The 24,446-nt window shown below is 39.2% G+C and overlaps 1 protein-coding gene across 1 annotated transcript in view; it reads left to right on the plus strand.

Moving 5' to 3' along the window:
• LOC110972451 (storkhead-box protein 2-like) overlaps window positions 1-24,446 on the plus strand; it is a 226,445-nt gene that overhangs the window by 25,765 nt on the left and 176,234 nt on the right. The window lies entirely within an intron of this gene.

Consider the following 24,446-nt stretch of genomic DNA (forward strand, 5'->3'; position numbering starts at 1 on the left):
GTTTTTTCACCATTTTCATAGAAATTTGTTTTTAACCGAAAAAGAGCATATTCTGCCTTTCTATTGTATATTTCATGAATATTACATTTAAGTTGACAAATCTCTTTAAATTTGTTATCATCGAAGTTTTGTTGGAAATCAGCCTATCCTACAATTAAACAAATCAACAGAATATGTGTAAGGCTATTTCCGCCCAGTTCTTTTGATGGAGTAGTCAGGAGACTTCTTCTTAAAATCAAAAGTATTTATTACAGCAAAATTGAATGTGCGATACAGAGCTCTGGGCCTGAATCCTCTGTCCCTAACCAACAACAAGTGTTCAGTCAGTTCGGATGGAATCAGACTGCTAACTGTTCCTGACCCAGTGTTCTTATACTCTAACAGTGTGTATAGCTATCTATCTAGGCTGGCCGCCCCCTCCGGTGCTGCGTTGGTCCGCTCTCCTCTGTCACAGCTGATGTTTTGTCATTATCGCTCTCATAGGAATGACTTCACCCCTGCAAAGGAAGATTAGAAACTGCACACACAACAAGCTCATGTTCTTTACTGATTATGGCTTACGTCAAAAACTATCTGTACCTTTATTATCAAAAACTGTCTGTACTTTGATTATCAATCACTTTATGTCTTGATCATCCTTGCATTCAATCATATGAGTAATAAGTAGAATAAAGCATAAGCTCCTTCTTATTGATTCTGACTTTTCTACTCTTTGTTTCATTACGGTCACACCGTGGTAATGATGATCTTGACTTTCCCATTCCTCAGAACCAATACAACTCTTTAATATGCACACTTAGCAAATTATGAAACACACCATTTCCCACAGTTTCCAGCTAATTGTCTTTCTAGTATACCTATACGTTCCTCCAAAGTTTGGATCCTGTTCTTTTTCTCTTTAACCATCCTAGAACTATAGCCTAAACATTTTCCACGTACAAATGGTTTCAGAGCGTCCCACACAGTGGCGAGTCTATCCGTTGAACCAACATTCTCTTGCCGGAAATTTTTGATATCAATTTGTAGTGCTGAGACAAATTGTTCATCCTGCAATATGCTTGAGTTAAGTCGCCATCTGCCTTTACTGGTTTTGTCCACCTGTAAATTAATGCACAATTCCACAGGAGCGTGATCAGTTAGGGCAATAACACCGATTTTGCAATTCATCACCAGATCAACAGATGAATTGGAGATCAAGAAATAATCTATTCGAGAGTAGGTTTTGTGGGCATGAGAATAAAAGGTGTATTCCCTTTCCAAGGGATTTACAAGTCTCCAGATATCTACCAATCCAATCTCCTCTTTTAGAGAGTTTAATGCCAATCCTGTTTTAGAGGCTGAGGTTGCACTGGTGGCGCTCCTATCTATATATTCATCTAACACATTATTAAAATCTCCACCTAACAAAATATGACCTTCTATGCTTCCCAACATCTAATTAATCTTGGATATAAAATTGGGTTCATCCCTGTTCGGGGCATAAATATTGCACAAAACAACTTTAACTCCATTGATAAGTGCCTGAAGACATAAAAATCGTCCCTCATCATCCTTAAGTTGTTGTAACAAAACAAAATTCAGTTTTTTATTAATAAGTATCGCCACACCACGTCTTTTACTTGATATTGAGTTATGAAACACTTTAACGACCCACTCCCTTCTTAGTTTTAAAGCTTCATTTTCATTATCAAAATGTGTTTCTTGAAGATAAGCAACATCAGTGTTATGAGACTTAAGATAGCTGAGAACCTTTTTTCTTTTAACTGGTGTGCTGCAACCATTTATATTCCATGAAACAATATTAACACTCATACTACCCATTTTTGTAGTAGATGAAATTATATATGTGCTCTACAACTTCCTGTCTACAGCTTTTAAACATATACTGACCACTTAATGTGAAACATTTTATAAATAAAATATATACCTCACTTTGAAAACCATCAACAAAACAAATAAAAAACGAAGAAAAAAGAAAAAACACTGTCCTAAAAAAGAACATGACAGCGCAAATACCAGTTACTATTCTCTGGTTCGTGTGGGTCCCGCAGACAGCGATGTCGACTCCTTCTGCTGTCCAGGCTGCACCCCAGTGATCCCGTCCCCTGTCTTGTGAAGTTACATCCCGGTTCTCTCCAAACGGCGTCACGTCATTTCGCCCATCACGCCTCCTCGCTTAAGATATGGTCATGCACAAATCTCTCAGCCTCCTCCATGTTGTCGAAACTTTTCCACTGCCCTTTCCATGTAAACCTGATGCTGCCATAGCGTCTTCATGATCGGAGAGAATGTTTTCCTTAGTTCAGCGCGCTCTACAGTCATGTCCTTATAGAATGACAAGCGGCAGCCTCCCCATACCATCCCCTTCTTCTGTTTGGCGGCAGTCAGGACTTTATGGCGTGCAGAATAACGGAGGAATCGTACCATTACAATGCGTGGGGGTTGATCGGGGTCCGGACATGGTTTTAAGCTTCGGTGGCATCTCTCAATCTCAAAGTCCGCTCCGGTTAGCCCCAGGCCGTCAGCTAAAATCTTCTGTACATAATCACTCAAACTTCCCCCCTCTTCCAAACCTTCTTTCAATCCAATGAGCCGGATATTCTTCCTGCGACTTCTATTTTCCGGATCATCCACCCGGGCACAAAGTTGCTTCAGTGTTTTTGCATACTTGCTGTTGCCATTGTCCTGGGCCATGGCCGTAACCTTGTCCTCCAGGTCTGAGATGCGGCCCTCGGCCTCAGACATCCGTGTTTGGGTTGCACTTAGAGTATTCTTTAGTTCAGCCATATCAGACTTAATAAAAGATACATCGGCTGCAACTCCAGTCAGAATGGCTCCCATTTTTGTCATCTCTGCAAATAAAGCACTAATATCCATCTGTGATCCTTCTCCTTGGTTAGTAGAGTTAGCATTAGCGATGTTAGCTCTAGGGGGGCTAACATTAGCCTCCCCCACGGGGATCGTCTGCAAGCGACTCTGTACATTCTTTTTCTTCGAAGTAGAGGCCATAGTGTACAAAATAGTTGAAGAGAGTGCCTAAAAAAGTCCAGTAAGCTGTCTTTAGGAGAGTTTACGTAGGTAAAAGATGAAGATTACATTGACGGGGTTCGGAGCTCTCCTACGGTGCAGCCATTCCCTGGTACCTCACCACGTGACTGGTCTGAACATTAACATTTTTTGATCTTGTCAAGTTTGCGGTGGGTGGATTGTGGGTATCTGACATAAATCCTGACCATGTTGTAATAGGCTTTGCTTGGCTGCTTCAAAATTAACAAAGTAATATCCACAGTATGGTCATCTTCAGTGATGTGCCATTGCTTCTGGACCATCAGGATGTCAGTTGTGTAGTTGTCAGTTTGGGATTCTGTTTCAGTGAAACATAGCATTCTGGTAAGGTAGTGTCTACAGATACGGACCCGTACCCGTAGCCTGTGGGCTACGGATACGGCACGTTCCATTTGCCAGACAGATACGGACCCGTACGCGAGTCTCGCGAGTCAAGAAGCTGCTAACCACTGCAAACTGTTGAAAGGTAAGCAAAGGTTAAGGTTAGGGTTAGTGTTAGGGTCAGGTTTAGGGTCCGTACCTGTAGTACCGATGCTACGGGTCCGTACCTCCAGCGTCTACCGGGAGTCACGCGACCAGATCTCGCGTATCTGATTGGCAAATGGAAAGTACGGGTCCGTACCTCTAGCAACTACCTTCTGGTAATGTAGTTTCCTTGACAAGACTGAATGAAATGTCTTTAGTTCTGGGTATTGGCTGAAGCTCATCACCGTCTTGATGCTGACCTGTATGACTGGTGACCTCTTGCACCATGATACCATGGGCTGTGTGTATGGATCCTCTTCCACTCACATCCTTCATAAATTTATCAAAACTATCATATGCAGAGTGGAATACTGATGGCAGCACAGGATATCTGGTGATCTGATCTGATAACTGTGAGGATGATGATTCTGTAGCTTCCGCCAAAGTAGTCTCCAGCTCCAGAGAGAAGTCATAGAATTCACAATGACCAAATCTTTGAAGCAGCCTAATGAGGGTTTGGCTTCTGAAGAAATGCCCAGTCAATGAGCATGAGATGAAGTAGGAGTTTTCTTTCCACATATGACAAAGGAATGTAGTTTGATTAGCTCATCAGGCATGTGGACCACTTTAAGGTCTTGAGGAGTCGGTTTCCACTTCAGAGGTGGAAATTTCTCATACGATTCCTTAACCAAAGTATGCAGTGTTAAACCAACACTTTCAGTGGTATTTGTTGAACCCAGCATGTATGCCTGTTTTATTGCTGTATGAAGACGTAAATAGGATTGCAGATTGAAACTGGCCAGGCATTCCCATGTCACAAAATATTATTTCATCTCCAAACTGTTGTCATCAACTCTGAGGTTTGCACTTTGATAATTTTGATTCCTGTGATCTGTTTCTTCCAGAGATGTGATATAAATTTGCTGTAGGTGAGACAACCTCAAGACTTTGTTCTGCTGGAACACTTCTGTGTTTGCACCTTGACACACGTCTTCAAAGGCTGTCCTGTGCGCTTTTTTGCATTCTCATCATGACTCCGCCATTTCTCTGGTGCTTGCATGAAGTCAATCATGCACCTTCTGAAAAACTTTGCTTCACATGCAAATAAGTCATGTCCCCTTATGCGCGTCAAAAGCTTCTCAGCAGTTTTTCTTTCTGCTATTTCAAGAACTGACTTCCAGCCACCACTTTGGAACTGTGACCAATTGCAGTCCAGGAACCTTTCACTTTACTGGCCTATTCATGTCAGACCCACAAAATATGCTGTTCGGATTGAATATGACACAGTCTGTCTCACTGGACGACCTACAAGATGTTCTTTGCTCAGATGTGGATTCTTGAGGGGCTTTAGATTTTGTCTTAGACGGTTCAGTTTTCCTTTAAATCGTTTTAACAATTCCAGTGGTAACCATGAACATCACTGATCTGCTCTGGAGGTAGGCTACATTGTTTCTTGCATACGATGACTTGATGTTATTGGCTCTGCTTGATGTCATTGAGTTTTTCAGTTTGGCTGCAGCATTTTGGTCTTCATGAAATAATTTGAAAGGTCCATGAGCAATTCCATCAAAGTGAATCACACAGTAAGGGCTGGTCTTTTCTTCTGGTTTGTCCTTTTTCCTTTTTGCAGGAAGGCCACTGTCATCTTCTGGATGATCCATGTTACAAGTGTACTCAGCAGAATAGCCTATGCAACTCTATTGGTATCCGAAAACATATTAAAGAAAAACATTAACATGGAAGTATAGTATTGTTAAAAGTGTAAATACCATATTAAGTGTTTTTCGTAATTTACTAATGAACAATAAATTCAAATTTGAATTCAAAACAGAAATTGAAATGTAAAGTTGAAACTTATCAAAAATTTGGTCAGGTCAAAAATCTGCTGGTTCCATCCATGATGGGCCCTCATCATTTACTGAAAAATCTTTAAAACATCCTTAGCTAAGCCAGATCATGGCTAAAAGTAACATGAACAACAAACGAGCGAAAAATGATTAAAAAAATAATCAAAGATAATGCAGTAAGTCAATACTTGTAATCAGGAAAACATTGCAATAAGTGATATTATAGTGCAGATATGCAATATAGAATACATTCTAATAGGGATATCCTATATATCAATAAAAAAACTTGACAGAAATATATATATTTCAGAAAAAAATATAATTTGCTAAAATTAAAAACTTCAGTGAATAAGTTAACTGAGATACAGTGTCATTGTATCATGTGTCATTTCTATTGTAATGAAAATACAAGAAAAATATGAATATATTTGTAAACTAGAGATTCCAAGCTTGTTTGTGATGTATGACATGATGTGAATGCCATGAGTGAAATGGTTACAATAGCTATGTCAATTTTTGGTAAAAAACAACAAATTTAGTCGAAAAAATACTGCATTTCCGGGTAGAATAAAATGTACTGTAAAAAAAATTACACTGGGAATGAGTTATGTTATTGTTACGACAGGCGGGGTTGGGGGTGTATAGTAGCCTATCTGGGCTGTTGGACTAAGAGGGATGAAGAATAGGCTCCTTGCACAAAGATGGCGTTTGAACTGAAGGGTGTGCGTGGATACTTCTGGTCAAAACTTTCGGTTATTTGAGAAGGAGAGCGGGAGATAGTGAGCAGGAGAGCAGACAGGGATCAGATAGAGATATATTTTTACAGTGAGTGTTTTTAGCGTTCAAGGGAGATGATTAGCCTTTCAGAGTGGGATCTTCAGCACTTCATTGTTATGTGACTTTATGTACCGTTTCGTCACGTTATAACAAGGAAGTAAGTTTCCATACAGTCCCCGTTGACACTGCAGTGTGAGCTGAGTGGATGCAGAAGATCTGGCGAGATCACTTAAACCCGACCAAAAACACACGAGTTTGTAGTCGGCATTTTAAGAAAACAGATTTTAGTGTGACTGTGTGCCTCTTTGGACGTGGTGGAGTTTTGGGTGTAGACATTTTAAAACGTGCGGAGCAGTGCGCAGCAGCGTCTGTAACCAAGCAACCCACGACCTGGGATCTTTCTGCATGGAGTTTGCATGTTCTCCCTGTGCATGCGTGGGTTTTCTCTGGGCACTCCGGCCTCCCCCCACAGTCCAAAAATATGCTAAAGTTAATTGGTTACTCTAAATTGTCCGTAGGTGTGAATGTGAGTGTGTTTGTCTATTTGTTTTCTCTTGCTGACTTCAGCCAACAGGTTTATATTCTCAACTCGGTGTGAGTGGAAAACAAAGCATTCATAAAGGCTTCTCAGAACAACAGCAGCGTCTTCATGACACATAGCAAACCATGATGGAGAATGAATAAAAAACAACATGGATCAAAGGACACAAATCTGACATTTAATTAATGATTTCACTGCAGTAACTAAATGCATAGTAACAAGATACATAAAACATTCTTATATATATAAAATCTATTTTATTATTAATATTAATTTATTATTATTTAGTGTGTGTGTGTGTGTGTGTGTGCATATATATATATATATATATATATATATATATATATATATATGCATGCTGTTATATACATATAACAAGGATCTAGACTAGAACAGGATAGAGTTTGACATTTCCAATAAACAACACAATTGTAATTTTTTAATTTTCCTCTCTTTACGCTGTTATATACGTATAACAAGGAGATAGACTAGAAAAGGGTAGAGTTTAATTTCATTTACAATAAACACAATTACAATCGATCCTAAACATTGTGAACGGATACGATACTAGCTTGCCGTAGTATCGATACTATCGATACTCTGCTCCTATGGTCTGCTCCTCTCGCTACAGTCCACAACAAACAACTTCTTAAACAGCTAAATCCTAGGTATGACCTTCCCTCATGTAATCATTTCATGAGCACTGAAATGCCTACATTATACGATGCAACAAAACAACTCATCATGGATCAGCTTTAAGAAAAACCATACTTTTCATGCACAACAGACCTTTGGACCAGCAGAGCAGCAACTTCATACATGGCAGTAACTTTACAGTTTATAACTGAGTCCTGGGACTTACAGAGCTGGTGTTTGGGTTGTGTAGGGCTGCAAACAGATCACTCAGGGTTGTCAATGTCATTGAGGTTAAATGCTGACATACTATTTTGTTTTGCACTACCTCATACATCTTTAAAAAATATTATATTAATGATACAGAAGTTTTTCCCAATTAAAAAAATGGTTTTACAGCAAAGTACAAAAGCCTGTGCTTTAATTTGTTCCATGTGGTATCGAAATGGTATCGAGTATCGATACTGAACTGGGTATCGGTAGTAGTAGTGGTAGTAAACTGACTACTGCTGCTGATACTGGCACTATACTACAACTTGTAGTACTATTACAAATGCTGATACTACTTCTACGACTCTAACGGCTGTTTATACTACTACTGCTGCTTGAACTTTTGGTATTACTATTACTGCTGTGTGTACTTTTAGTAATACTAATACTGCTTGTACAACTATACTACAGCTATTATTAATCGTCTGGTATTTGGTTGTCTAGCTGTTACCACTAGTTAGCCACTAGCAAAACACTAACACTGTCTGAGCCAGCGAGGAAGCTGATTCAACATCATTCATATAATGTTAGACAAGACACACTGTACTTCTTTTCAACACGTTAAAAAAATAATTCTTCAAACCTTAAACCTGTACAGGACAACTAACCTAAATGTTAACGTCATTGCTACCGCTACCTTAGTGTTAGCACAGCGCTGTCTTGCTCAAACTTACCTTCATAATTGTCAATAAAACTGGACAGGTACATCTTGTACCCCTTTTCCCGTTTACTCCGGGGGGTAGAGCACTCCTTTCGGATGAGTCTGTGGACATCTGATATGGTAAGCTTGGGCAGGTCTTGGAGGCATCGTGTGAAAAACATCGCCATCTCGACAGTCCGGAAGAAAAGACGCTCACCCACGAGAATGCGGAAGTAGAATGGACCGAGTGAATACCATCTGTGGGAAATCCAGTTGCCCTCTACTGAAGCCCTTAAGCATATTCAAGTTATTCAACTGACCAGTGAACCAACACGATAACTCTAGGCTTCAGCTTATCAAAGTGTTGTAAAACATCATGATCTTAAGGCCATGATGGCTTAACTGCTGTCTTAAAATCTGACAATGCAGAAAGAACTGTTGCATAGATGGGTTGACAACAATGTATTTTAACTCAAAATTACTTACAGACAAAACAAGAACTGCATATGAATGTGAAATATTCGCTGTGACTTTCACTAGTACTGAGCTTTGTTAACATAATGCATATAAAAATCCGTTTTTACACAGTAGAACTTGATGTTATTTTTACTGCTCAACATTAATAGTTTTGTTTCAATTACCAGTACAAGATTCAGTTCTGACAGTGAAAATAAAGAAAGTCGGTTTGTTTGCAGCTGCTTAAGCACGAAATCCATTGTCCTCTGAGTGCAACTGAATTTCTGAATCAAAGTTTAGATAATTCTCTGACTCTTTATAAACCGATGCTGAACGCTAAACAATCAGATGGCTAAGGGTTACTTTTGATCACAAAACCAGGTGTGTAATTTATTCTACTGCATGCTGAGGGGTCTAGGCAGCTTGCATACATACCTGAGGCATCGAGAGATGAGCTACAAGCTAGAAAAATTAAGAATTTCTCTGTCATATGTGATACACGCACAACATATGTGTGTTGATTAGGGTCCCACCGATATGGATATTTTGAGGCCGATTTCGATATTTGGTAGAAAAAAATACAGCTTTCTGGACTATAAGCTGCTACTTTTTTCTCACGCTTTGAACCCTGCAGCTTATACAACGATGCAGCTAATGTATAGATTTTTACAGGCGAGCTCCATGCCATCAATACGTTTAGCCTCCTCACATCAGAATGAAATTACCAAACTAGTCACAGTGGACCAATGAAACTGCTCGAATTAAATCAAACGCACTCACACTAAATTCTTCAGATCAGTCATTTTGCACTTCATCCACACATCCTCATCATGGAAAATGCATGAAGAAATGCATATGATGCAACTTTTAAGTTAAAGGCAATCGATCTGGTTGTTGAAGAAGAAAATAGAGCTGCTGGTAGGCTTGGCATCAATGAATGGATAGTGAGACGCTGGAGTCGGCAGCATGAACTGACTCAATGCGTTTTACTGCCGTGTTACAGGAACTGTTCGGAAAAAAGCCTTTATTTAATTAAAAGATTTTAAAAAATCTTTCTGCGTAAATACCTCATTTTACAACTAGGGCTGGAACCGAATATCCAAATATTCGGTCGTGACATTGGTATCCGAATATTTATGTTCAGATCAGAATATTCGGATTCGTCCCACCCCCCCTCCGTCAATTTGCCCGACGTCCCCCCATCAGACATGACGATATAAACCCATCCTAATATTCGGCTTGTCAGTAGTTGACAGTAATGAATGAGCTGGTTTGCCAACCGACATTAACTTTAAAAGAAGAAGAAAGGAGACGAACACCAAAGACGAAGAAGGCGGGCCAATGTGTGTGTGAGAGCGGGGGACAAATGATGGTGAAGCTCCTGATGTTTCATAAAAGCTTTGTTTTCGTTCAGCCTTATTTTGAACACAAATTCCCCTTTCTGTTCTTCACTACTTTCTTCAGGAAACACTGTCAGCGCTTGTCTCCATTCCACCTGCTTCTAAGTTTAAGCACATCCTTTGCTAGACAGCAACAACGTGGAACCATTTTCTTTCATCTTTACATGAATTTTCGGACTTTTCGGCAGCGTCTTCGTCATGCCAAGAAAACGCTTCTTAGATAAGCACTTCCTCTGCAACTGGAATGGCGAAAAAATAAAAGCCCATACCTTTAAAAATAGACCTTCAAAATAAAAGCCTGGAGGGAATAGTTATTGCCAAAAGTGATGAACTGATCAGCAGATCTTTATAACGGTAATTTACACGTGATTTGGTATAAATACGTAACGTGCACATGCATAACACATGCCTGTGCTCAACACGAGGTCTTTTTTTATTAAAGATTTCATGTGGCGGAGTACTGCACTCTCTGACTGCTTTTCTAGTTATGCTGTGTCAACCTCTGCACAATAAAATTTGAATCGAAAACATATTTTCTGCACTTATTGTTCTAGAATTGATCAGTAATACAGTGAAAATGAGAGGAAATGTGAATATTTACTTTGCAAGTTGATTTTGGTGTGTGCCCCTAAATTTTCTGCTTGCGCTCCTAAAATTTTACGTTAGGGGCCACTGTGCTCCTAGGAAAAAAGATTAGTCTGGAGCCCTGCAGGTGTGCTTTCTGGCATGCCAACCCAGAGCCCAGACCTCAGTCCAGTTGAGAATTTGTGGGTGGACTTGAAACGAGCTGTTCATTCTCAGTCCCTGAGTAGAGTAACAGAGATTGAGCAATTAAGTTTTATTTATGTAACGCCGGTTACAATTCAGATTGTCCTAAGATGACAGTATTGCAAAAGGGAATGGGGTGAAATTGCAGCATCCAGGTGTGTAAGGCTGATTCTGATCTATCTACACAGCCTCAATGCTGTAATTGCAGCCAGTGGGTGCATCTACTAATCACTGACTTGAATGGGATGAATAATTGTGCAGTTACTCGGCTTACATTTTATATTTTGAATTAATTGATATTACTCTGTAGAAATTCAATTCAATTCAATTCAATTTTATTTATATAGCGTCAATTACAGTCAAATTGTCTGAAGACGCATGACCCCCAGAGCAAGCCCAAAGGCGACAGTGGCAAGGAAAACACCCTTTTAACAGGAAAGAAACCTCAAGCAGAACCCGGCTCTATATAGGGGGGACCCATCTGCCTGCTGGCCAGGCAGGTTGAGAAGGACAGAGGAGGGCAAGGGGGAGGGATGGGAGAAGAGGGAGGGGTGGGAAAGCAAGGAAAACACAACACACATTTGGATACATGTATGACAGGATATGTGACACAAACAAAGTATAAGCTAACATTGAAAACTGACTCATAGTTTACTCTTATGATGTACGGCTCTGACATTAAACATACTCCATATATAGCTAGCAGTAAAATTCAAACAGTATGTAAGTTAGCATAACAAGTATAGTGAAGGCGATGCAGAGTTGACTGGTGGAAAAGGGGAGTTAGAAGCAGAGGGCTGGAGGAAGGTCAGCAGCAGCATCCCACAGTGGACATGGTGGAGACTAGACCAGTTGGTGGAACATCAACTGCAGATCTGAAGCATCCAGCTCTGGGACCAGGGACACTCGGAGAAATAGCACAGGGGGAAACAGAGTGAATGTACTGCAAATCTGGTTTGCAGAAATCTGGTTCTACTGTGACATGAAAGAGGTGCATTTGTTGAGGACTTCTTTTAGTGGCAGATTAACCCATATTTGGTGCTTAGATTAGTGTTCTGGCAGACAGTGTATGTGGAAATACTTCAATCTACAAGAAGTGTGTGTGTGTTCATGATAATGCAGGAAAATGTCTCAGTAACTTTGAACATTTTGCTAAAGCATTGGAGCTCTCTGGCAGAGAGGATAAAGCTGATCAGACAGACTATGACTTTACACATTGAATTTTTTGGCAAGAAGAAAAATATGGAAAAGTGCCAGACCTATCCTTACTCTAATCTACTTTCTGATCTTCTGTCCTGCTCCGTGTGGCTTTTATCTGTAGTATTAATACTAGTCTACACAGATACAATGTCTGCTGTGTAATGGGATCCTCTGTTTGTGCTTGCAGGCATAGAGTTTTGTGCTCCTTTATGTCTCATTTACCTTTTATTTGTCTCTGTCCTATATCTTTCCTTTATCTGTCACATTTTTGTTTTGTTTTTTTAAAATCCAAAACCATGCGCTGAACATAGACTGCATAAGAAAGATGAACATAACTGGCCCTGATAAATGAAGCCAACCCAGAAGTGTCCTGCAATACCACTACGTATGTCTAATGGGGGCTGGCTCCACAAACCCAAACTCCACGCAGCAAAAACCAAGTCGCCAAAGACAGCTTATCTACAGCTCTGTTTCTTTACCCGTTAAATTTCATGGTCAAACCCAAAAATCAGGTGTCCAATGTGAAAATAGTCCAATATTGATTTTTATGTAAAGCCTCAAAGCTGTAGTGACAACAGGGGGCAGGGCTGCTTGATTGACAAATCTGGTCCGGAGTGACTGATGGGTCTATGGACGAGGCAGCATTGATACTCATTCACTGTAAAGTAGTGGCGCAACGGATAATCATTGATCCGTGATCCGTTCGAATCGACGTCATCGGTTCGGCACACACGTGACCCGCGGATCCATTTCTGAAAAAAAACAAAAAAAACCCGTTGTGCTCCGTCTGCACGCAGCTTGTGGCGAGCGGAGAAAGGAAGAGATCAGACATGGCGAGCGGAGGAAAGGAGGAGCTTGAACACCCCGTGACACTTAAATCCCCTCTATGGGAGCATTTTGGTTTCCCTGTCAAATATGATGACGAAGGAAAGAGGGCAGTGGACAAAACCACGACGGTGTGTAGGCACTGTGGCATAAGAAAGCCATGTGACAGTGGAAACACATCCACACATTTGAAGTGACATCTAATAATAAACAAAACGTATGTTTATTTGATATTTAATTTTTTAAATTTTTGCTGATCCGAAAAATGATTCGATCCGTGACCCTTGATCCGAGGACCGATCCGTGAATTTAGTGATCCATTGCACCACTACCGTAAAGTCAAGTTTCATTCTTGTTTGGATTGACTCTGATATATATAACTGTGTTTGCCGTTTTGTATCGGTGGAGCAGCAGAACATTTTCCACACAGTTTTACTGTCCATTGGCTCATTTTAAGCAGTTTTTCAACTTAATTGGAACCTTCTGCTGATTGGAACAGCAGACACTGGAAGGACTCTGGTCGTTTGGTAAGTAAATGTTTCTGTTCCTGTTAGTGCTGGTTTTAATGTACATCATAGGCAACTTTAGTTTAGATACAGTTTGTGCAATGCATGCCAGAAGTTGATGCAATTTCTTTCTGTGTATGTAGACCAGAGAACAGTTGGCATCTATTAATATAACCTTTAATGTGAATTAGTGACGCACCTGCAAACCAACCCAACTGCTCAGTCGTAGCCTGATTAAAAGTTAAATGTAGTTTCTGTTGTGTTTAATGTAACAAGTTGAAGTGTGTTGTTCGTATAATGTGGTGTACCACATGTATTAATGTATTAAGTAATTAGAACTGTCCTTGGACATGTGAATTAAACAGTAATGTTACGTTCTACGTTGTCAGTAGTCCTGAATATTTGGTTTGTCTCTAAAGTTACATTGGATAGAACCGTAAATCTACTCTGTAATCATTACTATGCTGCTATACATCTGTTTTTTAAATGTCTAATTCACATGTTGTACTTATTCCTGCAGTGTAGATTGGAGGAATAAACTCCCAGAATATGACCAATGTAATGATTAGCCCAACTATAACATTTAAATTGCAGATAAGATAAGCTGAAGAAACATGAAATCTTCTCCCCTAAATCTAATGTTCTTGGAGAACTTTATATGAATATGAATGACATCTTTCCAGGGATACTTTAAAAGGAACCTCTGCTATTGATGCTGATACTGTGACGTCTGTCTCCATCTCAGGTGTCTCATGTTCACTGTGAGGATCTTCTGAGTGAAGCCAACAGAAGGAACACCTCGTCTGGTTGTGACGAAGGAGACTGAATGGATGACATCCTCAGTGAACCACTTCCTGTTTACTTTTCACTTACAGAAAGACAGAACAACTCTTTCAACAGTTTATTAGTCTCCATTCTTTGTATTCACCAGTTCCATTTCTTCACTGTAACTTTATCTCAGCTGTCATTGCTTAATCATAAAACAGAGTGCTATCATTTACAGCAGATATGGACCATTTATACATCAACAGATTCAGGGCACCTTTATTGCACATTAAAAAAAACTACATTATTCCACAATTCTGAAATGAAAAGGTGTAAAAATGTGACATAAATGGATGAAATAAATGTGTTTGCCCAGTGAACAGTGAAGTGTAATTACTAAAGTCACAAGACAAGTGTTCCTTATGAAGCGAGGGAGAACATCAGTGCTGCTCTTCCTCACAGGAATGAAGCAGCAGAGAAGACTCTTCATCTCAGATGAGTGTCAAAACACAGCTCAATGTTCATGTTCTCTGTAGCTCTTATCCCACATCAAATGTAGCTGTTTCCAATGATCCAGACCAATGCTGGAAGGAAACATTTAACAGTGAGAAAACAGATCTCCAAGGTTCTTTCATTCCAGCTGCTGGAACATTAAATTTGAGAGTGAACACAGCAGAGTGGATGGAAGACAACAAAAAGTGTGACGCTTTTGTCCTATTTCCTAATCTAATGGAAATGTTTGTTTTTTTGAACCTTTTACTGCCTCAGATAGACGATAAAAATTATTTTTATTCTAATGTATCATAATGTAAGTTACGGAGAAAAATGAAGATTGCAGCTGTCTGATTACATGAGCTGTACACCGTTAACTGACAATACACTGCTGTAGCCAAACAGTCTGCTGCACTGTTTTATATGAAATAGCAGCAGAAGGTAACTCGCTCACTGGTGGTTCAGTGTGATGATCATGTCATAGTGATCAGATCTCAGTAACGTTACTGTGTCTGAAAGAGAAGAATCATTTCAACAGATGTTTTTCTCAGTGAAAGAACAGAAGCTGTTAAAACCAGCCAACAGTCTGATAGTGTCACCCTCCCCCTACCTTACCTTTTTTTTTTTTTTTTGAACCTCTGGCAGTTCATCACTTCCCTTTGTACCATTTCAAGCTATTCATTGGACTTGAACTACTTGAATTTCCATTTATTTCAATTTTAAAAAATGGAAAAATTGGGATGTTCTAAAACATTTGACTGATTGTTCGGAAGACGCGTTGAAAGTTGTTGCTTTTATCACCATTGCTGATGAAACTGAAAAAGGCATGAACTAGGCCATTTGATGGTCACAAATGGGGTAATGTATTTTAGTTTAATTCACATCACATTTAGGAACATATATTGACATCATGCCTTTTCATCTCATGAATAAATAACAAAAGCCTTGTGTGTGTCTGACAACTGTTAATCTGATCCACTACAAACTTGTATGATGTATTGCTGGGGACCCTAGAAAGTAGTAGCAGTCTGTGGTAGGGCTGCAAACTGGAAATGGAAAACTTCTTCGATACTGCAGTAAAAACCAGTATCATCTTGTGTATGTTTTGTCCCACCCAAGCATGATATGGATGTTTGAAATGATTTTCCAAACGCTATTTTATTGCATGTGCACAAAGTATTTTTTTAACGATACACTGTGTGTCATCCTACGATGGTATTTGTTTTATGTTTTGAGTTCTGTTCACTTTTATCGGCACATAGGAGTGAGAAAATGGCTTGAACTAAACATTTTACAGATTGTAACGGTGTGTAAATGATGTCCTGGTGTTCAGAAAGTAAATGAATAGATAAATGAACATTTGCAAATCATTATATTAACTACATATTTTTCCAGTGATGATGTTTATCTGTGCCAATCAGTTTAAGTAAAGTAAAAATACGGATTTTCCAGTTCAGGGAAAGGGTTGCTGAGACACAGCAATTAAATGAATGTGTGCATCCTTTGAAATTTGAAGTCCAGTATTTTGCTGATCAACAATCTGACAATTTTTTCTACATTAACGATGTTGCTATAATAGAACAATTGTAATGTGAAAATTAGATGGTGATGATTACATGTTAAATAAAATGTTCTAGTTTTAATCAGACAAGTATTTGACAATTCATCCATTATCTAAACAACGCTTAATGAACAATAGTGGTGGCAGATCAGCAAGTCTAAGAGCCTCAGTGGAAGATCAGTCAGATAATATCATAGTGGCCATTTAAGGGTTGATGTCAATAGTTTTCCACAGAACATGAAGCCGAAAAAGATCCAGCCATCATCTACACACCACTAATCCTCGTAGGGTCATGGGGGCTGGAGTCTATCCCAGCTGACTGAGGGTGAAGGCAGGGAACACCTGGAGAGGTAACAGTCTATCACAGGGCTACACATAAAGACAAACAATCACAGTCACATTCACACCTACAGACAATTTAGAATCACTATTTAACCTCATCATGTTTTTGGACTGTGGGAGGAAGCTGGAGAACCTGAGAAAACCCTGTTAAGCCGCATTTCGTAATAACGGTGCATTTTGTAATAAACGTCCAAAATGTAATAACTTTGTCGTTTCATTTCGTAATAAAGCCGCATTTGATAATAAACTGCTGCATTTTGTAATAAACTGACCCAACGCATTTTGTAAAATTTTTTTGCCGCATTACGTAATAAGTTATTACATTTTGAGAAAATTATTACAAAATGCACTTGCAATCTTTTGATTTTCTGGAAAAAGTAATAACATGGTGCATTATATAATAAGGTATTATTATTGTACGTTAAACAATAAACTAATAGATGAGTGACCTTTATTGATTTGTATGTATGTTTTCTTGTAGTTATTTGGCCTAATAAAGCTGTGTATGGCAGAATACTCCAAAGATAATATATTTTCCTGAATATTTTTTCTAAGTCACTGATTTGCTATTTCTTTCAAAAATATGTAGCCTATATTTTTTAATGTTTTATAATGTTTTCTTTAACTATTTACTTTAATATTTGAGACGTTTTTCTGACGTAGCCTTCTATTTTTACTTCTTGGTACTAATTATTATTATTATTATAATTTTTACTTGAGTACATTCAAAATATTTATAAATATCTGACTTTTCTACCCACCTTTGTGCAAAGTCAATGCACTACTTGTATACTGAACAGAATTAAAGCACAGCCGTCTACACACAGCTGAAACCAAAGCCTGGGATGGCAAACAAATCTCACTGCACAACAGCGCTTAAGTTCAGTTAACTCATGCTTTTGGTGCCTTTTACGTGATAAGTTTTAGCATTATGGATCGAAAAGAACTTTTGTTTGTAGCGCCTGTAAACGCGCTGCTCTAAGACGCATCCATATGCATATCTCTCTCTCTCTCTCGCTCTCTCTCTCTCTACCCCTCTCCCTCTTTCTCTCTCTTCCTCTTTGTCTGTCTTTCTCTCCCTCTCTCTCTCACTCTTTCTCTGTATCTCTCTCCCTCTCTCAAAATTATTAAATTTTGAGAGAGGGAGAGAGATTACGTAATGCGGCAAAATTTTTTACAAAATGCGTTGGGTCAGTTTATTACAAAATGCGGCAGTTTATTACGAAATGCGGCTTTATTACGAAATGAAACAACAAAGTTATTACATTTTGGACGTTTATTACAAAATGCACCGTTATTACGAAATGCGGCTTAACAAACCCACACATGTACAGAGAGAACATGGAGACTCCATACAGAAAGATCCCAGGCCAGGACACAAACTGGGGATCTTTTAATTTGGTTAAAGTGTAAAAATAATATTTAAAATAGTCAGTAAATCAGCATTATTTTACTAAGTGGGAAATAACAGGCACAGCTCTAGACTACCTATAGAGATGGTTAAGTTAGCGCTGTCTCTTAATGCACTGATCATACCAAATGAGGCATCCGCTGACTGGCATTTTAATGTCAACATTTTGATAACCCTAAATACTCTGTGTCAAATATGAAATAGTTTGTGTAAATGGTTGATAGTGAGAAAGCTGCAGAGGGCAATATTGGAGGCCAGACAGTCAGGCTATTTTGAGCAATATGTGCACTTGTTCTAATGAAACAGCTGCAAGTAATGTGACCTAGCACAATGCTCACTTTTAATTTACCATTAGATAAGTGAACTACCAGTATAACTGCTGCAGCCAGGCAGTATGGGACAAAGTCTGTCACCCAGTGCTGTAGTCCATTGCCAAAACAGGCAATCTAAAACAACTGTGGTCTATGACAAGTGAGCAGTACAGAAAATAGAGTGGGTGGTAAAGGGGATATAATGCCACCAACAATTGATCAAAATGACAGGCACTGTTTAATTATTACAGTTATTGATTTCTATTGGTATGGACATGCTTGGAAGCATTTGGAATAAGCACACAAGTGAATTATATATAACACTGATCTCCTCATTTTTGTACATCTTTTATGAAGATTTCTGTTCATATTATACATATATTTTACAGGTTCCTTCAAAAACTTAACTGCCTTACCTGGAAACAATGAGCCTAACTCCCATTTTGCCGCATAATTGTATATTATCAAGTATAAATGACACTCACTGGCCACTTTATTAGGTACCTCTGTTCAACTGCTTGTTTACGCAAATATCTAATCAGCCAATCACATGGCAGCAACTCAATGCATTTAGACATGTAGACATGACCAAGGCAACCTGCTGAAGTTCAAAGCCAGCATCAGGACGGGGAAGAAAGGGGATTCAGGTGACTTTAAACATGGCATAGTTGTTGGTGCCAGACGGGTTGGTCTGACTTTCATAAACTGCTGATCTACTGGGGTTTTTACGCACAACAATCTCTTAAGGTTTACAGAGAATGATCTGAAAAAGAGAGATTATCCCTTATCCAGTTTTCTGGGAGAAAATGCTGATGTCAGAAGTCAGAGAAGAATGGCCAGTCTGGCTGAAGATAATTGACAGACAACAGTACCTCAAATAAGCACTTGTTACGACAGAGGAATGCATAATGCCATCTCTGAACACACCAAACTTTGATGCCAATGGGCTACAGCAGCAGTAGACCAAACTGAGTGTCACTCTGCACCGTAAGAACAGGAAGCTGAGGCTACAGTTTACATGGACTCACTAAAATTAGACAATAGTAGCTTGGAAAATGCTTCCTGGTCTGATGAGTCTCAATTTCTGCTACAACAATAACAATTTATTGTAAAATGTACATTTAACTTACATATTTTGGGAAAGTTTGTTCCTAACATCTGTTAAGTTTGACTTCTCTGCTTTCCTGTGTTTGGCTTAAAGAAATATGTTCACAATAAGAATCATGCAGAATACTATTCTAACACTGTGGCTTTCTATCTGACCTGATAACCAGACTGCTGTTATTAAAAAAGGTCAATGCATTATTTTTGCTGTATCTGCTGCAACCATAGACTCATAGGGTGTGCCGGTAAATCCGTTTTTATTTAAACTGTGTGTGTTTGGTCTTTGTGTCCTCTAAAATACTACTAAAGCAGGTTGGTTGTTTGGCAGTCTCTTACATTGTAATTTTATGTGTGCAGGTGCTTTTTGTAACTGAAAGAAAGGCCTCTGACTCATGTTTCATGCATTAACCCTGTTACTCCACTAGATGGCAGCAATTCTCTGTAAAATCTGACTGAAACACTTGTTCAGTGAAACTCAGTTCTCGCTCATGGGATACCAAAATTAATATCTGGGTACCGCCGTAGCGAATGAATATTCGGATATTCAGGATATTCGGGTCCAGCCCTACCTTCTCTATGGCCTTATTTAAAGGATTTGCTAAGCACAGACTGGAGTTTATTTCGTCGATGACAGCTCTGTCAACTTGGAGCTTGTGCTTCTGAAAAATGTGTATATAAATGGTACAAGGAACAACTGATTAAATTCTGGAGGTGTTCCCGAATCCCATCAATTCCCACCACCCGCTACGTACTTAGGTCACGGGATTCAGTAGCAATTGTCACTGTCTCCCGCAATTTCATCGCGACAAATACGCTTAAAACATTGCAACTTACATAGCAATTTTTTAAAATTAAAGCTGCCACGAATCCAGGCATTTTAGGCCACAACAATCTAGAAAAATGCCCGCAAAATCCTGGAGGGATTGCTTTATAGTCTGTGTAGATATAGGGTTGTCATGGTCTAAATTTTAGTTGATAAATAAAAACAACTAATAGTAATAATTGTGATTTACAATAAAATTTTGTTCTGTTAGTTTCATTACAGTTAACGGTCTCTGTTTTTTAATTTTGCTAAACACATTGTGGCCACAGCGGTACTTTGGTGTTTGACTTTGCAACTAACTCTACAGCGTTAACATCAATAGATGCTCATTGAAAAATAGTTGGTTGAATATTAGAAGTTAAGCACCTTGATGTGACGTTTGTGATTATTCATCTGTTGGTGAATTGAAACAGTTTTGTGTTAAACAGAGGCTATCTCTAGTCATAAGCCCCAGTAATTACAGGGCCAGAGCATGAAATCCTGGTTATTTTTGTTCTTGTGGTTTCCTTTGCTGCTCCTTTTTTTCCCTCCTTACCCTCCAATGCTCAGAAAGCACATAAAGCTGCTGTTTTGCATTCTGAGATTGTAAACTCATTAACTCTTGCTGAGTATTATTTGCAAGCAGCCTGTCGCATCTCGCACACACGCATGCATGCACAAGCACACAAGCTGATGCAACAGCCACTGTTCCCCCGCAATGAGATTGTAGCTCCTCCTTTTCTCTGCCGAGTTATGCTAAGGTCAGATTCACACTCACGTGTTCCCACACAGAATGCCTTTCCCCCTCACCTTCGTGCTGCATTTTCTCTCTCACACATGCATCTTACATGCATATATATCAGTTGTCACAGTTAGTTTCTTACAACAAATGTTTTAGATCTGGCCTGTTTTTAAGAATATCTTTTAACTGTATGAAGCCATGAGACATCTGGAATTTAAGTCATCAGAGGAACAAGGTGAGCAAATGCTGAAGAAGCCTTGACTCCACTTAGCTGTGTTTGTTTATGTGACAAGATAACTGAGTTGGAGCAAAGAATATCAACGATCTACAAAGCCCAGGATGCCAGAAATTGGCCACTGTCATCAGTCCTGCACAAACCATCACCCTCAGTGCTGAAGTGCTGTCACTACTCCCTGTCTTGATGAGTCTGATACATCTCCAGCCACTGCCATTATTCTGTCCTAGCATTATGTTGAGGGTAACGAGTAGACAGATAGCGAACAAAAAGAGCAGAAGAAAAAAAAAGGACTCCGTCGCTTTGCTGCACTTTGAGTGTGTTTTTACTGAAGTTCCTTGAAAACATTTTCCTCTTATTTTTCTTTCATTTTGTAAAACTGTAACACACAAAAGGTACATAGCATGTCAATAAACTGCAAACATATTGGTTAAGTTTCCACAGTTGACAACTCAAATACTTTCCTACACAAAATAATCATTAACATCAGTCGTACACAATCAAGAAAACAACATTCATCACCATTCAGTGCACGTGTGTGAGCCTGGAGATGAACTTAGGTATGTGTGTGGAAAACGAACGGGCTTGACCAGGCTTAAAGGAACAGTACACCAAAAACACATTCTTACAAAACTAACATTACTCACTGACAGGAGTCAGAACAGCCTTTATCCTTACTCCAGTCACTGTCCTTGAGGCAAAGTGGATCTTTGGGCAACATTTCTTCACAAGTTTTAAGGCCTCTGATGTAAGTGGAATTGTTCGTGTGGCCAGTAGTGTAAGCCAGGTCCACCTGGTCAAGCAGAGATATGTCAGGATGGAGTAGGATGCACAGCCTCACAGCCTGCCGCTGGACTCCCGAGAACTTCTCAATGCAGAATCCTTCAGAGGCTTGCAGTTGTGCGGAAAACTGTATTTTGGCCACTGCTAACCGATGCTCACAAGGAGAAACGTTTGCAGTGTCCTCAGAAATACTTGAAAACCAGTTTTCAAACAGTTTTATTCACTGATGAATGCCGTGCTACATTGGATGTTCCAGATGGATGGAGCTCTGGATGGCCACCATGCCCCAACAAGGCTGTGACGTCAGCAAGGAGGAGGTGGAGTGATATTTTGGGCTGGAATAATAGGGAGTGAGCTGGTGGCCCGTTTAAGGTGCACAAAGGTGTCAAAATGACCTCTGCAAATTACGTGGAGTTCATAACTGATCATTTCCTGCCATGGTATAAAAAGAAGAACCGTGCCTTCCGGAGTAAAATCATTTTCATGCAAGACAGCGCACCATCACATGTTGCAAAAAATACTACTGAGTCCTTGGCTGTTGTGGGCTTAAAGGGAGAGAAAATCATGGTGTGGCTACCATCATCCCCTGATCTCAACCCCAGTGAGAACCTGTGGAGCACCCTAAAAGGAAGATCTATGAAGGTGGGCAGCAATACACCTGAAAACAGCTGCTCTGGGAGGCCATGCTGGTATATGCAAATTAAATCCAGGTAAAACTGTACATGGACTTTGAAGTTCAATGATTGGGATAGTTGTGAAGGTGATTTCCAAGAAGGGCTCCATCTTTACATAAAGATGTTTTTTATTGAAAGAGCATTTATCTTGAGAGAATCTCCTAATGCAGAAAATATAACAGATTTCCATTTTCAATTCTTTATAACCCATTCAATGCTTTGAAACTCTGTTGTGCATAATAATTTAGAACACTGTATTTTGAGTCATTAAAAAATGCTGTCATCTAAAGTTTTGTTTAAGAAAATCCGGATGATAATATAATAGTTGAGGATTTAAAAAAAAAATAAATTACCAACTGTCATTTGTATTAACTATTTAGGAAAAATGAACACAATAAGCATATGCATAATAACTTAGAATGCAGTGTAAGAACAAACATGAGCAAAATCTTAAGATTTTAAATGTATAAACAATTCTTCACAGTTTTGTATATAGTTTTGCAAATTCCTCCAAAACTCTCCTTCTCTTGTAAAACCACAACCCATTCTTTAAAAAAAAGACCAATCAGAACATTTCACCCACCAAATGTGTTAGATTTTTTTTCATGTGTGGGAGTGTGATCTAGCCATGCCAAATTTTTCCATTTTTCCAGTAATAAAAAAAAGTCTGCAGTGCAACTGAAGGGCATGCACCCGCTTTCTAACATTGCTTCTGACTTTTGCCAACTTGTAGCCTCCGTATGTATCTCTTGCTTGCAGCTGTGTGGCCTTGAACTACATACAAACCTGAAAACTCACAAATGAACTTACAAGCTCATGTCTTTCTTCTTTAGACAATTATCTACCCCAGTTGTTGCATTCTGCAAGTATTTCATCTGTTGTGGTCATGTAGGTAGGATTGTTCCATTTGTACATGAATTCAGTTTAAACATCATATTTTCCAGATTTATCATTTGTATATGCATGAGTCAAATTTAGACATCATGTTGTCCAGCTCTGTCTTTTGTTCTGTTTAGAGTACCACAACACAGAGGCCACATTTTAATTACTATATAGTAAATAAAATCCGAAATGGGAGAGTGGTATGTCACCTTTCTTAAAAACCTGGACTAAATCCTGACATCACAAATAACTACAGACCAATCACAGCCCATCTCTCTGCCAACAACCTGTATGAATCGTTCCATGCTGAATTCCACTCAGACTACAGTATTGAAACAGTTTTCCAGTCTTCCAAAATTACAAAACAGCTTTATTCTCCCCTCTCTACCAACAACTTATACATCCTCTTCCTCCTCGACCTCTGCACTGCTTTCAACACAATCAACCATCCCATCCCTCTCTGCTGTCTTCGACATTACTGGCGCTGCTCTTTCCTCGTTCAAATCCTACTTCTCTGACAGACAGCAGTTCATCAGCATCAACAACTGTAAATTGCCATTAAAACAATTGCAAGTGTCACCGATTCAACCCTCACCAGCTGCATATTCAAACTAAGCTATAACAAATTACATCATCCAAAATCACTCACCAAATCTACCTACAACTTCTCCCTTACCATCAACAGCTCCACTGTACTCATTTCCTCTCACATCAGAAACCTAGACAGGGCTCCAGACTACGATTAAAGGGTCGCATTTTGCGACCAAAATTTGAGCAAGTGCTAATAAATTTTTGATCGCATGTGCGACCAGTGAATTTGCCGATTTTTTTTAAAACTACTATTGAATATTTTTTGTTGCTTCCAAACTTCTGCTCCACACTTCAGCCCAGTAGACAGTAACGCGTAAATTATGGAGAGAATTTTGTTTCTTTATTATTCAATCAATC

Source organism: Acanthochromis polyacanthus, chromosome 10, assembly GCF_021347895.1.
Source record: "Acanthochromis polyacanthus isolate Apoly-LR-REF ecotype Palm Island chromosome 10, KAUST_Apoly_ChrSc, whole genome shotgun sequence".
Lineage (NCBI taxonomy): Eukaryota > Metazoa > Chordata > Actinopteri > Pomacentridae > Acanthochromis > Acanthochromis polyacanthus.